The sequence below is a fragment of the Monopterus albus genome, unplaced genomic scaffold, assembly GCF_001952655.1.
Source record: "Monopterus albus unplaced genomic scaffold, M_albus_1.0 scaffold143.1, whole genome shotgun sequence".
In the NCBI taxonomy this organism is placed as follows: Eukaryota; Metazoa; Chordata; class Actinopteri; order Synbranchiformes; family Synbranchidae; genus Monopterus; species Monopterus albus.
The window spans coordinates 874,855-887,600 of record NW_018128023.1 but is presented as its reverse complement, the minus strand read 5'-3'; the positions used below and the strand labels follow the sequence as shown (position 1 = coordinate 887,600).

Here is a 12,746-nt window from a genome sequence, read left to right as displayed (position 1 = left end):
AAGCCAATCTTTTTTTTTTTTGCTGAGACAGACTGTAACTTCAAGGTAACTGAAAATTGTATCACGTCTCAAGACCAGACAGGGGAGGAGAGCTCCGCTAGACTGTCGCTGTCCGCGGTGCTGAAACTTCAGAACCACGGACACCCGGCGGGAGGCACACGCAGTCATTTCTAAAGATAACTTTTGTCTGAACTCATGCTGCTTATGCTAGTGGTCACTGTTTCAGAACGAACATATTCTGTTTCTTTTCTAATATTGTTGAACATCATTTGCTCCAAGTCTCAGATCTTTAGGCTTCTAAGTGTCTGGCTCTCCTTATTGTTTGTGTGACAGGTATACATGTCTTTTGCAGTAATTTGCTTTGTTGAATCACATATACATTGTAAGAGATTAGGTCTGTGTATTGCTTATTTTGCCAAAAAAGGAACAACAGCACTTGTGTATCAGAAGTGATGTCTCAGTATCTGCCAGCATTTTCTTTCATTACACCTTTTTAAAATACACTTTTACTCTTTTGTTCAGTCTGAACCAGTATCAAACAACTACTCTTAAAATTGCTTATCCATGACTTAATAGTAACAATAACAATAGTGGCTGAACTAATCTCAAACCCATCATTTGACCCTTCTCACGGCCTGCTCTACATTTCCTGCATTGTTCAAAGACACAGTAATAACCACTGACATTCACCCTTATTTCTTTGCCTATAGGTGCAGGTTGAACACCAGTGTATGAGTGAAGGTGGGCTTTATGTTGAGTAGCACCAAATGTTTTGCTGCCTGGGCAGGAGCTTTCTTTTAACTCATGGGAATTGGATTGGTACTGTACCTAGTACAAATGGTTTGTCAAGGCCTAGAGAATAAACTTCTGTCCTTGAGCTGGCGAGGTATAGGAAATTAACGTTGAACTTGAACTGCAAAATTGGGCAGACTGGAGGCAGCAGAGCTTGAAGGGACAAATTGGGTCTGATGGCCTGGCCAGGAGCAAATATAAGGGAAGTGCCAGGTTTCCTTCTACATGAGCTCCTTTGGCATCATCCATAGCCTGGATGGGGATGTTGGACCTGAAAACAGTATATGATAACTAGAATAAAGTTAAAGGAGGCAAGTATTATTGTAGAATGATTGTTTGTACTTAGAGCAAAGCTTTTACACATTTACCAGTAAAATGACTTACCTAAGTATGTGTTCACAAAAACAGATCCTTTCCTCCATGTTCAGACCCAGGCTTATTTAAATAAATTCAGGTAACCCAAGCATAACGTAGTGGTTACAGAGGCAGTTAATAACTGGAAACTTTCAGGTCCATTAACAGCTGGGCAAAGACACTGAAAGCTTGCCTGCTCGTTTTAATGAGCTCAGATGAAGGAAAATGTAAATGTTTAAGACTTTATATAATTTTTCCTTGTTTGGAATCAGTAGCAACTTTTCAATTACTTACTAATTCCTTGGAGAATGAGAAAGAAAACATACATAGTTATTCCTGAGTCAAGGTGTTGTTTATTTTGAACCAAATTTTTGACACACACAAACACCTCTGATCCCTGTGTTGGGTTCACTGTGTCCCTGTTTGGTTGTAGCATAACAAAAATAACACAATCTATCTGTAACACTGCACTGTGAAGACTGTGTGAGAGCGCTGTGACACCTTGTGTCATCATTAAACAGTGCATCATCCAGGTGACTAATCATACCACCTGTCCATCACTGTGCTGCTCATTAGAATCACACCTTGTCACCCAGCTAACAGTAAACTATAGCAGAAGTTTCCAACCTGCAGCAAGAGTCATGTCACTAAAGTATATTCATTTTACTGTATAGAAAACTGTCAGTTAATATCTCTGAACTTAAGTTATTAACTGCAGCCTCATCACCACTGCGGAATACTTGCTGACTTGACTTTTTCTGAACCAATTATGACCTTCTTTGGGGAGGCAGAGACTGTACCAGGCTGTCTTTCTACAAAATTAAGTAGATGGTTTGGTGGTACACTTGTAGCAAAAGGCTGTGTGAAGTCTCCCAGTGTGTGCTCCTCATCCTGCACTATTCTTTTAGATTGCTATTTTCTGGATCCCAGCATACACTAGTTCCACCTCCACCAGGCAGGTAATTACTGCCACATTCACTGACGCTAAGACTTGGAACAGCTGTATGTTGAGTCAGTACAGGGCGGCAGCGGTATTGTTTAAGTGTGTATGTGAATGATATATATATATAGAGTGAGAAAGAAAGAGAGACAATTTGTATGTTTGTAAAGAGAAAAGATGACACAGTGGAGGAAGGATACAGGAAGACAAGGGAAAGTGTGCAGCATTTTCTGCCCATTGCTGTATTGCATCACAAAACTTTTTGTGTGTGTAAGTGTGTAGCTGCCTTTGAACACAGAGGCATTAAAACAGAAGTCTGCTCTCCCCTGATTTACTTTTTTTTTAAATGTAGCACATCTAATTAACTTGTTAAAAACTGACAGTGGGCTCCCACATTGTGCCAGGTGAATGTTTAAAAACTCTTCAGAGCACTGCGCACAACTAAAGAAGTCCTCACTAGCAGATCCTGCTGTCTTGGAGAGGGGAGAGGTTATACAGTACTGTAGCTGTCACTATGGCTCAGTCTCACCATTACATATGTAATACAGTGCCAAGACCTTAATTTCCCTTAATAGATGCTTAATAGACTGAAATTATATGAATACGCTAACTTTTGAAAAGGCAGCTCTGAAGCTGTCTTCAGCTGGGGAGTGACTGTGAAAGAAGTAATGAGTGCAGTTATGAGACTGTGAGGGAGTAATCAATCATCATTGACTGTAGTGCTGCAGGGTGTGGAGGAACACTACAGCACTAACTGTACTGGCAGTGGATTGACACTGCTATTCTCATTTTCTCCAAAGCCCAATTAATATTGAGACTGTTTTATTTCTGGGTGAAAACAAAACAGAAAAATAGTGCTGTGCTGTGCTGCATCTGAGTGAAGCAAGTGGTGCTGTAAGTTTGGTAACATTGTAACTACTTGCAAGGCAAGCAGTGACTGCTGAGCTAATTAGTATAATCAGCTAGCTACTAGCTAGCTACAAGTGCTTTTTTATTTCCAAAACTGAAGTATCAAAGTGCTTCACACAGGGCAGAAAGTAAAAAACAACAACAAAGCTAACAAAAATATCAAAAGGGACCTGGCTGCAGACAAGATGGTGGATTGTGCACTCTCAACCTCAGGTGCAGGTTAAACACCTTTTCCAGAAGAGAGTTAGTGTAAGGGTTATCATTAATCCTAACACCTAATCCTAACCCTAATCCCAACAGTAAATTTAACCATAAAACTGCTGGAGTGAACAACATCTGGCTAATATCACCAACCTCCTGCCAAGGTCAGCAGTCCACCATCTTGTCTGCAATCAGGTTCTCTTGAGGATATCTGGCAATTTATGCTTCTCCAGCAAGTCACTAACCTTGCCTGTCTGCTGTGTGTTTATGGGCTGGTAGCAAGCTGTGGATTTGGAGTCTTTTTTAACTGAAAATACCTGCCTGCTGTTTCACTGTATAAACTTAGAGAACATTTGTGTGCCTTAAGACAACATGTTTTCACTTATGTTAATCAAAAGTAGGTTGTTTCCTTCAGCATCATTAGTTGCATGTCCTGTTAAAGGAAAAATCATGAACATTTACCTACTCAATCACTGTAAGTTCAATATAGCTATAGGCACTGGCTAAGTGTGCAAAATGTAGATTGTCATTCTGAATTAGCAACCCAGTGCTACTAGCTTCAACAAGGATTATAATTAAGAGGACAGACTTTCCAGGCAAACATTGTCTTTGCAGTAAGGGCACTAGATCAATTCTGCACTTGTAGGGGGTGAATACTGTTCTTACAAACTTGTGTGACTTCTGTATAGGAGCCTCCCCATTCATATGGATGCCCCTGCCTTTAAATTACATAAGTAGAGAAACTCCTGTCCCAATCAACATCTCCAGTGCACTGTCCAAATGATCAAGAAAAAGGTATTCACCAGCAAAGTCTGGACTAAGTCAGTAAATAGACCTTCACTAGTTTGGTTCATCATACCTACAATGTAAATTAAACCTTTATTTGTTTGTTTGAGTCACGATTAACAGTTAACACAGTCAAGTATCAAATGACAAAGGGCTCTCTTGTAGCAATGAACTAGCTTCAGAGTTTGTAAAGAGTTTCAGCTCATTTTAACTGTCTGTAACTGTACTGTCACTCTCATCACCTTAAATATTATCAAATAAATATATTTTTGGAGTGCTGTGCAGACAAAAAGAAAATTTGAAGACATCACTTTGAGTTGTTGGTTGTTTTTTTTTTATTTTCAGTTATTTTATAGAGAAAACAATTACGTGAGAATACTTAATTATGACAGCTAATACTTAAATATACTTACTCAAAATGCAAGTTCAACCCTGATTTGTCAGGATTGTAAATATAGTAATAGTCCAGTGAAAATAATCATAAAATAACAGTAGTAACAGCCAAAACAAAATTTACAAGCTGAATCTCACTACATGCCAAAAACAGTTTTTTGTTTTGTTTTGTTTTACATGCATCCAGTCATGTACGTTTAATGTTCTTAAATGAGACGTTTGAGAACAGTAACCCCTCAACATCCGCACCTTAGTACTGACATTCAAACACATTGTGAATTGCATTCATCGTATTTCTTTCTCTGCTGTTAACAGCATCATAAACCACCAGCAGTTGCAGACTTACAGTAAGAGGCATTTGTCCATCCCAGAAAACTTTAGAAAAGGTTCATTGCTGTGACACAATAGCCCGACCCCGCAAGCTTCACTCTTTATGACATTTGGTTTTTGTGAGAAAAGCTATGACAGAAATGTTGAGGAATGAGAGAGGGAGGTTGACAATGAAGGATGAAAAAAATATAGACTGAGAGGAATAGAGAAAGAAAAGCAGAGAGGTGTTCTGTCAAACTCCAGGAATGTAATGAGTAGTGTAATGTTTCAGCTGGCGAGAGCCCGGAGGGACCGTATAAAGAGCCACAGAAGTGATTAAGGCTGTAGATTTGTCTAATGACTTTCTCACTTTCACTTATGAAGTGCGAGAGGTTTACTATTGTTGGCATAGCACTGCGAGTGTGTGCATATACATACTGTATGTGTGTGCAAGTTTTTAGATGTCTGTATACTTTGACTTCAAAGCAAAATACACATAATTGATACACAACCTGTGATTTGTACATGAGTTTTAATACATCTCAGTGTGCTGACTAGATTCAATCTCCATTGCTGACAAACTGGATTGTTGTAACCTTGGTTGCCATGGTGTGTGTCAGTGGTTACTATGGCAACACTGACTTTTTTTGTAGATATGTGACTGCACTATAGCCGTTTCTTAGAGGCCTGTATGAATTTTGTCAGAGGTGAGGAGGTTTTTCCATCCATCTCCCCCACTTCTCAGCCAATTTTTACCACACTCCATCCACATCTTTCATCTTTCCACCTCTCACAGGTCCATCTCATTTTGTTTCAACTTCTCACACCAACCTCTTACACTGGGCCCCTTTCACACCCTCATCTGTCTGGCTCAGTATATAGCTCAGCCTTCCTTTCTTTTCCCCTTACCTGTCCACATCCCCCCATCGTTCACTTACTCAATTGCTTTGCCATCCATCTCTTTCTATCCCTGCTGGGTCTCTCTGTTGGTTCCTGCCTCCACCTCTCTCTTCTCTTTCTCTCTTCTGTCTCTCTTTCTCCATTGCTTTCTCATGATGCTCACCCCTCATATGAGTTGTGCCTTAAATAGCTCAGGGGTTGCTCTGGGTGGTGACATGGGGCTGTCAAGGAGCTAGTGAATGTGCATAAGGAGCATTTGTGAGACTGTTTAAAACCACAAGTCTTGGACAAACCAGTTGTGTGTACACCATGAACACACACTCCTCTTCCCTACTACCACTATTTGTTTAAGAATATTTACTGAAGGAATGTCCCTGATGGTGCACTTAAGACTGCACTCTGACCCATCTGGTTACTGCAGCACTGACAGGAATTTTTCTCATCACAGTTTAGGAATAGAGAACATAATAAGGAGGAGAAGAAGATGCAAGAAAACAACCTCTCATTGCTGAATATCATACTGTATGTCATGATGTCAGTGACATCAATCAAAGTCCAGTTTCCAGGGGCACTTTAACAAGAATTTCAGGAGCTAGTTCGATTGGCCATTACTAAAGCTGCTCACAATTCAGTCCTAATGTATTCAGCCTTTCTTCTATGTTGCAACCTGGTTGTGCCTGGCTGTGCCAGTGTATGCTTTCCCCTGGAGCTTAGCCTTGCATTTTCTTCTGTGCCCTAGTTCAGGAAAATAGAGCTCAAATATGTTTTATTAATAGTTCACATGTGCTTTACAAATCATTCATTCACCAATAATTTCCAGGCACTGATGTTGACTTTTATTGCATAAGAAGACCTCATAACCACCTCTCTCTTCTTCCAATCAGTCTCTCCCTGCCTTATTTCCTCCTCCTCTCCCCTTCTTCTCTTTTTCTATATCTCTTGTGTCCCAGTGGAGTTTTATCAGCAGCTGTCATGTAAGCATGCGGGGATATCAAATCAAATCAAATTTTATTTGTATAGCGCCAAATCACAACAAAAGTCATCTCAGGACACTTTACAAAGTAAGGTCTAGACCTTACTGTTATCAATATTATTACATAGGGAAAACCCAACAAATCCCCCTTGAGCAAGCACTTGGCGACAGTGGGGAGGAAAAACTCCCTTTAACGGAAGAAACCTCCGACAGACCCCGGCTCTTGGGGATTTTAAATTCTATTCTGAATTTTACAGGGAGCCAGTGGAGAGAAGCTAATATGGGAGAGATATGATCTCTCTTGCTAGTTCCTGTCAGTACTCTGGCTGCAGCATTTTGGATTAACTGGAGGCTTTTTAGGGAATTATTGGGACATCCTGATAGTAAAGAGTTACAGTAGTCCAGCCTGGAAGTAACAAATGCATGGACCAGTTTTTCAGCATCACTTTGAGACAGGATGCTCCTGATTTTTGCAATATTGCGCAGGTGAAAGAAGGCAGATCTAGAGACTTGGTTTATTTGTGATTTAAAGGACATATTCTGATCAAAGATGACTCCAAGGTTCCTCACAGTAGTACTGGAGGAAAGAGCTATGTCAATTAAAGTAACTATATGATTAGACAGCAGATTTCTAAGGTTTTCAGGCCCAAGCACAATAACTTCAGTTTTGTCAGAGTTTAGAAGTAAGAAGTTGCAGGTCATCCAGGCCTTTATGTCTTTAAGACATGCTTGAAGTTTGACCAGCTGACCTGATTCATTTGGCTTCATAGATAAATATAACTGAGTATCATCTGCATAGCAATGGAAATTTATGTTGTGCTTCCTGATAATATTGCCTAAAGGGAGCATTTATAAAGTGAAGAGTATTGGACCTAACACAGAGCCCTGTGGAACGTCGTGACTAACTTCAGTTTGTGTGGAACATTCATCATTAACATGAACAAATTGAGATCTTTCTGATAAATAAGCTTTGAACCAACTTAGTGCAGTTCCTTTAATCCCAATAACATGTTCAAGTCTCTGTAGTAAGATGCTGTGATCAATGGTGTCAAAAGCAGCACTGAGATCTAAGAGGACAAGTATGGAGACAAGTCCTTTGTCCGAGGCTAGGAGAAGATCATTGGTGACTTTCACCAATGCGGTTTCTGTACTATGATGGACTCTAAATCCTGACTGAAAATCCTCAAACAAATCATTCTTGTGCAAGTGGTCACATAACTGCTTTGCAACAGCTTTTTTCAAGGATTTTGGAAATAAATGGGAGATTGGATATTGGTTTATAATTAGCTAGGACACCTGGGTCAAGAGTAGAGGTTTAATTACTGTAACTTTAAAAGACTGTGGAACATAACCTGTTAATAGAGAGAGGTTAATCAGATCTAGTATGGATGTGTTGATTAGGGGAAAGACGTCTTTGAGCAGCCTGGTCGGGATGGGGTCCAGGAGACATGTTGATGATTTAGATGAAGCAATTGTTGAGGTCAACTCAGAGAGATCTATAGGGGAGAAGTAGTCCAAGTATAAATGAGGTCTTACAGATGTTTCTAAAGCCATTGTAGTAGATGGCACATCTGCGAGAGCTGTGGGAGTGGTCCGACCAATTTTTTCTCTAATAGTTGTGATTTTATTTGTAAAGAAGCTCATGAAGTCATTGCTGCCGAGATCTAAGGGAATGTTAAGCTCAACAGCACTGTGGCTCTTAGTCAGCCTGGCTACAGTGCTGAAAAGAAACCTGGGGTTGTTCTTATTTTCCTCAATCAGTGATGAATAAAATGCAGTTCTGGCACTATGAAGGGCTTTCTTATATGTTATTAAACTATCTTTCCAGGCTATGAAAAACTCTTCTGACTTAGTGGACCGCCACCTCCTTTCCATTTTTCGTGATGCCTGCTTTAGGGAGCAGAGCTGCGAGCTGTACCACGGGGCTAGCCTCCTCTGTTTCACTACTATTTATATGAACAATGTAATGCTACACCAGTGGAATTAGCCAGAGAAAATTCAGAATGGAGATATACAGTAGAGAAACAGCAGGTGACAAAGAGGTTGAGACAGGAGCGGAAAGATCAAGGAAAAAAAACAATAGGGAATATATACAGTAGAGAAACAGCAGGTGACAAAGAGGTTGAGACAGGAGCGAAAAGATCAAGGAAAAAAAAAAACAATAGGGAACTAAAGAATGAGAAAAATGGGAAGTAAGGAGGAAGGAAAACAGTGAGATGAGATCTAAAACAGACTCTTTTATGATGACGTGATTCAGCCTTTACTTTAACAAATGATCAAGGTGCAGAGGGAAGAGAGAAAAAGCAGACAGATGATGCTTTCATAGAGGTAGTGAGAAGATGATGAAGGAAATAGATGGATTGGGAAAAAGAAATATAGACTGGAAGAATTCCAAGGATGGAGAGGAGGTGAAGAGTAATTAGGTGGAGAGATCCAAAACGGTAGGAGGGACATAAAGAACAGCTGGGAGGGAAGGTGGGAGCCAAGGTTGATGGAGGAGGCAGGGAAGGCCAGTTAGAGAAAGGATGATGGGAGTAATGCAGAGAAAATAGGGGATCTGGGGAAGAATGAAGAAAGGGAGCAAAGGTAGGAAAATTATAGGGTGCAAGAAGGGGGAGAAGGGGGTGTAATGCTGGTGCATTACAAAAGAAGCCAGCCAGTGAAAGTAGGACAGTAGTTGAGAGGGGTAGACAAAAGGTACTGAAAAGGAAAAATGAAGGAATTTGGTACAAATAAAAAAACACTAGAATAAAGATTAAGAGAATGGTTCTGTGATTGTGTTTGGCTGAAATTCTATGTGGGAAATGATTACAGTGGCTTACAGTGTCTTATTACAGTACCCAGACCCCCTTTTTTGTAAAGTTCATTATGCTTTAGATTTAATTCTCAAAAACCAGCAGTGAAAAAGTAAACACGTGTTTTCAAATATTTTTGGTATGGTAGGTCTCTACAAACTCTCTACACCTGGGTTTGAGCAGTTTATCCTGTTCTTCCTGACAGAGCCTCTCAGGCTCTGTCAGATTGGATTGGAAGTGTTTGTGAACTGCCATCTTCAGCTCTCTCCACAAGTGCTCTATGTGATTTAAGTCTGGGCCTTAGTTTGGCCACTCAAGGACAGCCACCGACTTGTCCTGAAGACACCCCAGTGATGTCTTATCTGTGTGCTTCAGGTCATTGTCATGCTGAAAGGTGAACCATCACCCTTCACCAACTCAGGTTGTGTGCACTTTGAAGCTTTCCCTCAAAGACCTGGGTGTATTGGGCTGCATTCTTCTTCCCCTAAATTCTGCCCAGTCTTCCAGTCCCTGCCACTGAGAAGCAGCCCCATAGCATGGTGCTGCCACCACTATGCTTCATCGTAGGGTTGTATTAGCCAGGTAATGATCAGTGCCTGGTGTTCACCACACAGAGTGCATAGTTATCTAAAATTGTATTGAAAGAAGCTTCTATCTAGCCACTCTACCATAAAGGCTTGATAGATGAAGTGCTGCTGAATGTTCTTTCATCTCTACAGAGAACCTTTGGTTTCTTGAAACCCTTTCCAGACTAAGGCTTTTTTTGCTGGGTTACTCTACAGTGACGTTTTAAATATTTTTTAACTTAGTTCTGACTAAACATAGCTGTGCTACATTGGAGTTATTTTACTCAATTCGTTTTGATTGCCTGACTGTGTCTAACAGGCTGCATCTATAGTAAATGCTGGCAAGTGGAAATTCTCCCAGTTGGTGCTTCACTGACAAAGGCTGAGCAAAAAGACTACACACAGGAGAAGTGTTTGACCATGATGGACAGTAAAATAAAATATGACTGCTAAAAAGCGTTGAGGTAAATAACGGCTTGCTATCTATAATAAACAGATCTTGCTTTGTGAAGAAACTGGAAGAAATACTGTGGCAGAGGACCTAACAGGTTTGTTTGCTGTTTGTATGGTGTGAAAGGTATTAAACCAATGGGTTTTTTAATGAGTGAAACTCATTATTTTTTATCTTTGGTTTTCTTCATGCATTTAGAATCTACTCAGTATACTGGAGTTAGATATTCTCTACCAAAATTGAATAAAATAAAATAATTGTATTTCAAAATATGTTAAATCAACTTAAAATGTTTTAAACAGCAATTTCTACCAAGTAAATGCTGCTATTATATATTTATTTTGCATTAATTCACCAGAATCAGTTTTTATTAAGAGTTTACCTTTCAAAAATTGAGCAAATTTCTTCCATAAGGACTGTGTGGGTGTAGTCTGATCAGATTTAATTGACAGAGAACTGGCAACAAAATCAGCATCAGTCAAAAAGCATTATATTTTGATATTGCTAAATATTTGGTGTAACAGAAAACATGACATTCACCCACGCACACCCAGTCAAGCCCTACGCACTTCAAACCAGTGAGAAAAGCATACAAAAATGAATATGCCAAATGCTCTAATTTAAATAACCAAGCCTGAACAGAGAAAGCAGGTTTTGGGGTCTTTAAAGTAAGCAATTATCATGCTGATAATCTTTCAAATTCTTCTTTTCTTGATTGTTTACACAGTGTGTACAGGACCAATACAGTGTGACCATGAAATCATTTCAGCATTTGTAACCAGTAAACACATTATTCTCTCAAACCATACAGTATACACTATATCTTTCATTTCTTTTTAACCTAAGTAAATCCCCTGTTAAACACAGTACAGTGTGTTTTTCTGTGTGAACATTAGGTGTCTGTCAACACTATCCCCTCATGCTCTGGGACCTGAGACCAGAGAGGATGCAGGACTTTGCTCCAAGTCCCTGTGAAAGACCAGCAGTCCTGTCTGTCTCTCTCTTGCTTACCCCAAGCCTGAGGGCCCTCACGTCTGACAGCCAGTCCCAATGCTGAGGCTCTCTGACCATCTGTCTGGGCTGTGCATTAGTATAACTGCTGACGAGACATTCTCTGAGTGTTTTGATTTTTTATTTTGTGATAAGAAACATGAGTGAACCAGGCAAGTTTTAAACAACCTCCCTGAGAAGCTGAACTCATTTGAACTCATTTACATTCATTACAGGTGTGCTTCAGATTTTAATCTTCAAATAAACAGGTGGATAATCTGGCTAAACTGTTTACAAGACAACTGTTGATCACAGAATTGTATTATAGAATGGAACACGTTTCTCGTTTCTATTGAGGGACACATACAAGGGGTTTGTTCTCTTCTGTTATTCCCAGCTCAAATCTAAGGTGGTTTCCTCCAACAAAGCCTGACATAAAACATAAAACAATTAAACATCAAGGTCGGTGGGAAAAGAAATTATTGATGCAGAAAATTGATTTTTGTCATGAAATGAATTGAAACAAGTCGCTTTGCAGGATGTCTCAAGCGGTGATTATAAACAGGCTCATGCTGCTTTATGTGTTTGTGTACACAAGTGTGTGGCTTTATGTGTGCATGACTCATTTAGTTTGTGTAATTATATGAATGTCTGAAAACCTACCTGATCATCTGATCAGCCATAACATTATGACTGATTTGGTTCCCTGGAATTTTTGTTCAAAACGGTGATGATTCATGTGATGTGGTACTTAGCTTGCCTTTGGATTATTTTAGTGCATGGTTTTGTACTTGTGACCCATTTCCTCCTGGTTGGGCTGCAGTGCTGGATTACTGTGAACTGATTTTGGGGCACCATTATACTGTAAGTAGGGATTTAATTCGTTTAATGTGTGCATTTGTTATGAGGAACTGTTCTATAACTAGTGGGCAGTCCTTTAAATATCGTATGTGTACTAATGACGGTGACAACATGTTGAAATCCGTTGCTAGGCGGAAGTGCTTTGTGTTGCTCTTATTATTATTCTGTGCCTATTTCTGAGGTTCATAGTGCATTAAGTAATTTGGATACTAGAAAAGCAGCTTGGCCTGATGGACCGGATCCTTTTTTCTTAAAATTGGCTGCAGACTATATAGCTGAACCACTGTCTTATGTTTTTAACTTAAGTCTTAGTAGTAACGAAATTCCATTGATTTGGAAATCAGCTTTTGTTCTTCCCCTTTTAAAGGAAGGTGATCCGTCGGAAGTTAATAATTATAGGCCAATTTCTAAACTGTGTGTTTTAGCGAAAATCCTAGAAAAAATAGTTACAGGCATTGGATTGTAAAAAACATTGTGTAGCTTTATTTATTGACCTCTCTAAGGCTTTTGATACTGTTGATCATGT

The 12,746-nt window shown here is 39.7% G+C and overlaps 1 protein-coding gene across 3 annotated transcripts in view; it reads left to right on the top strand.

Annotated features, from left to right (window-relative positions):
* The window catches only part of kcnh8 (potassium voltage-gated channel, subfamily H (eag-related), member 8), a 51,792-nt gene that overhangs the window by 415 nt on the left and 38,631 nt on the right, over positions 1-12,746 (top strand). The window lies entirely within an intron of this gene.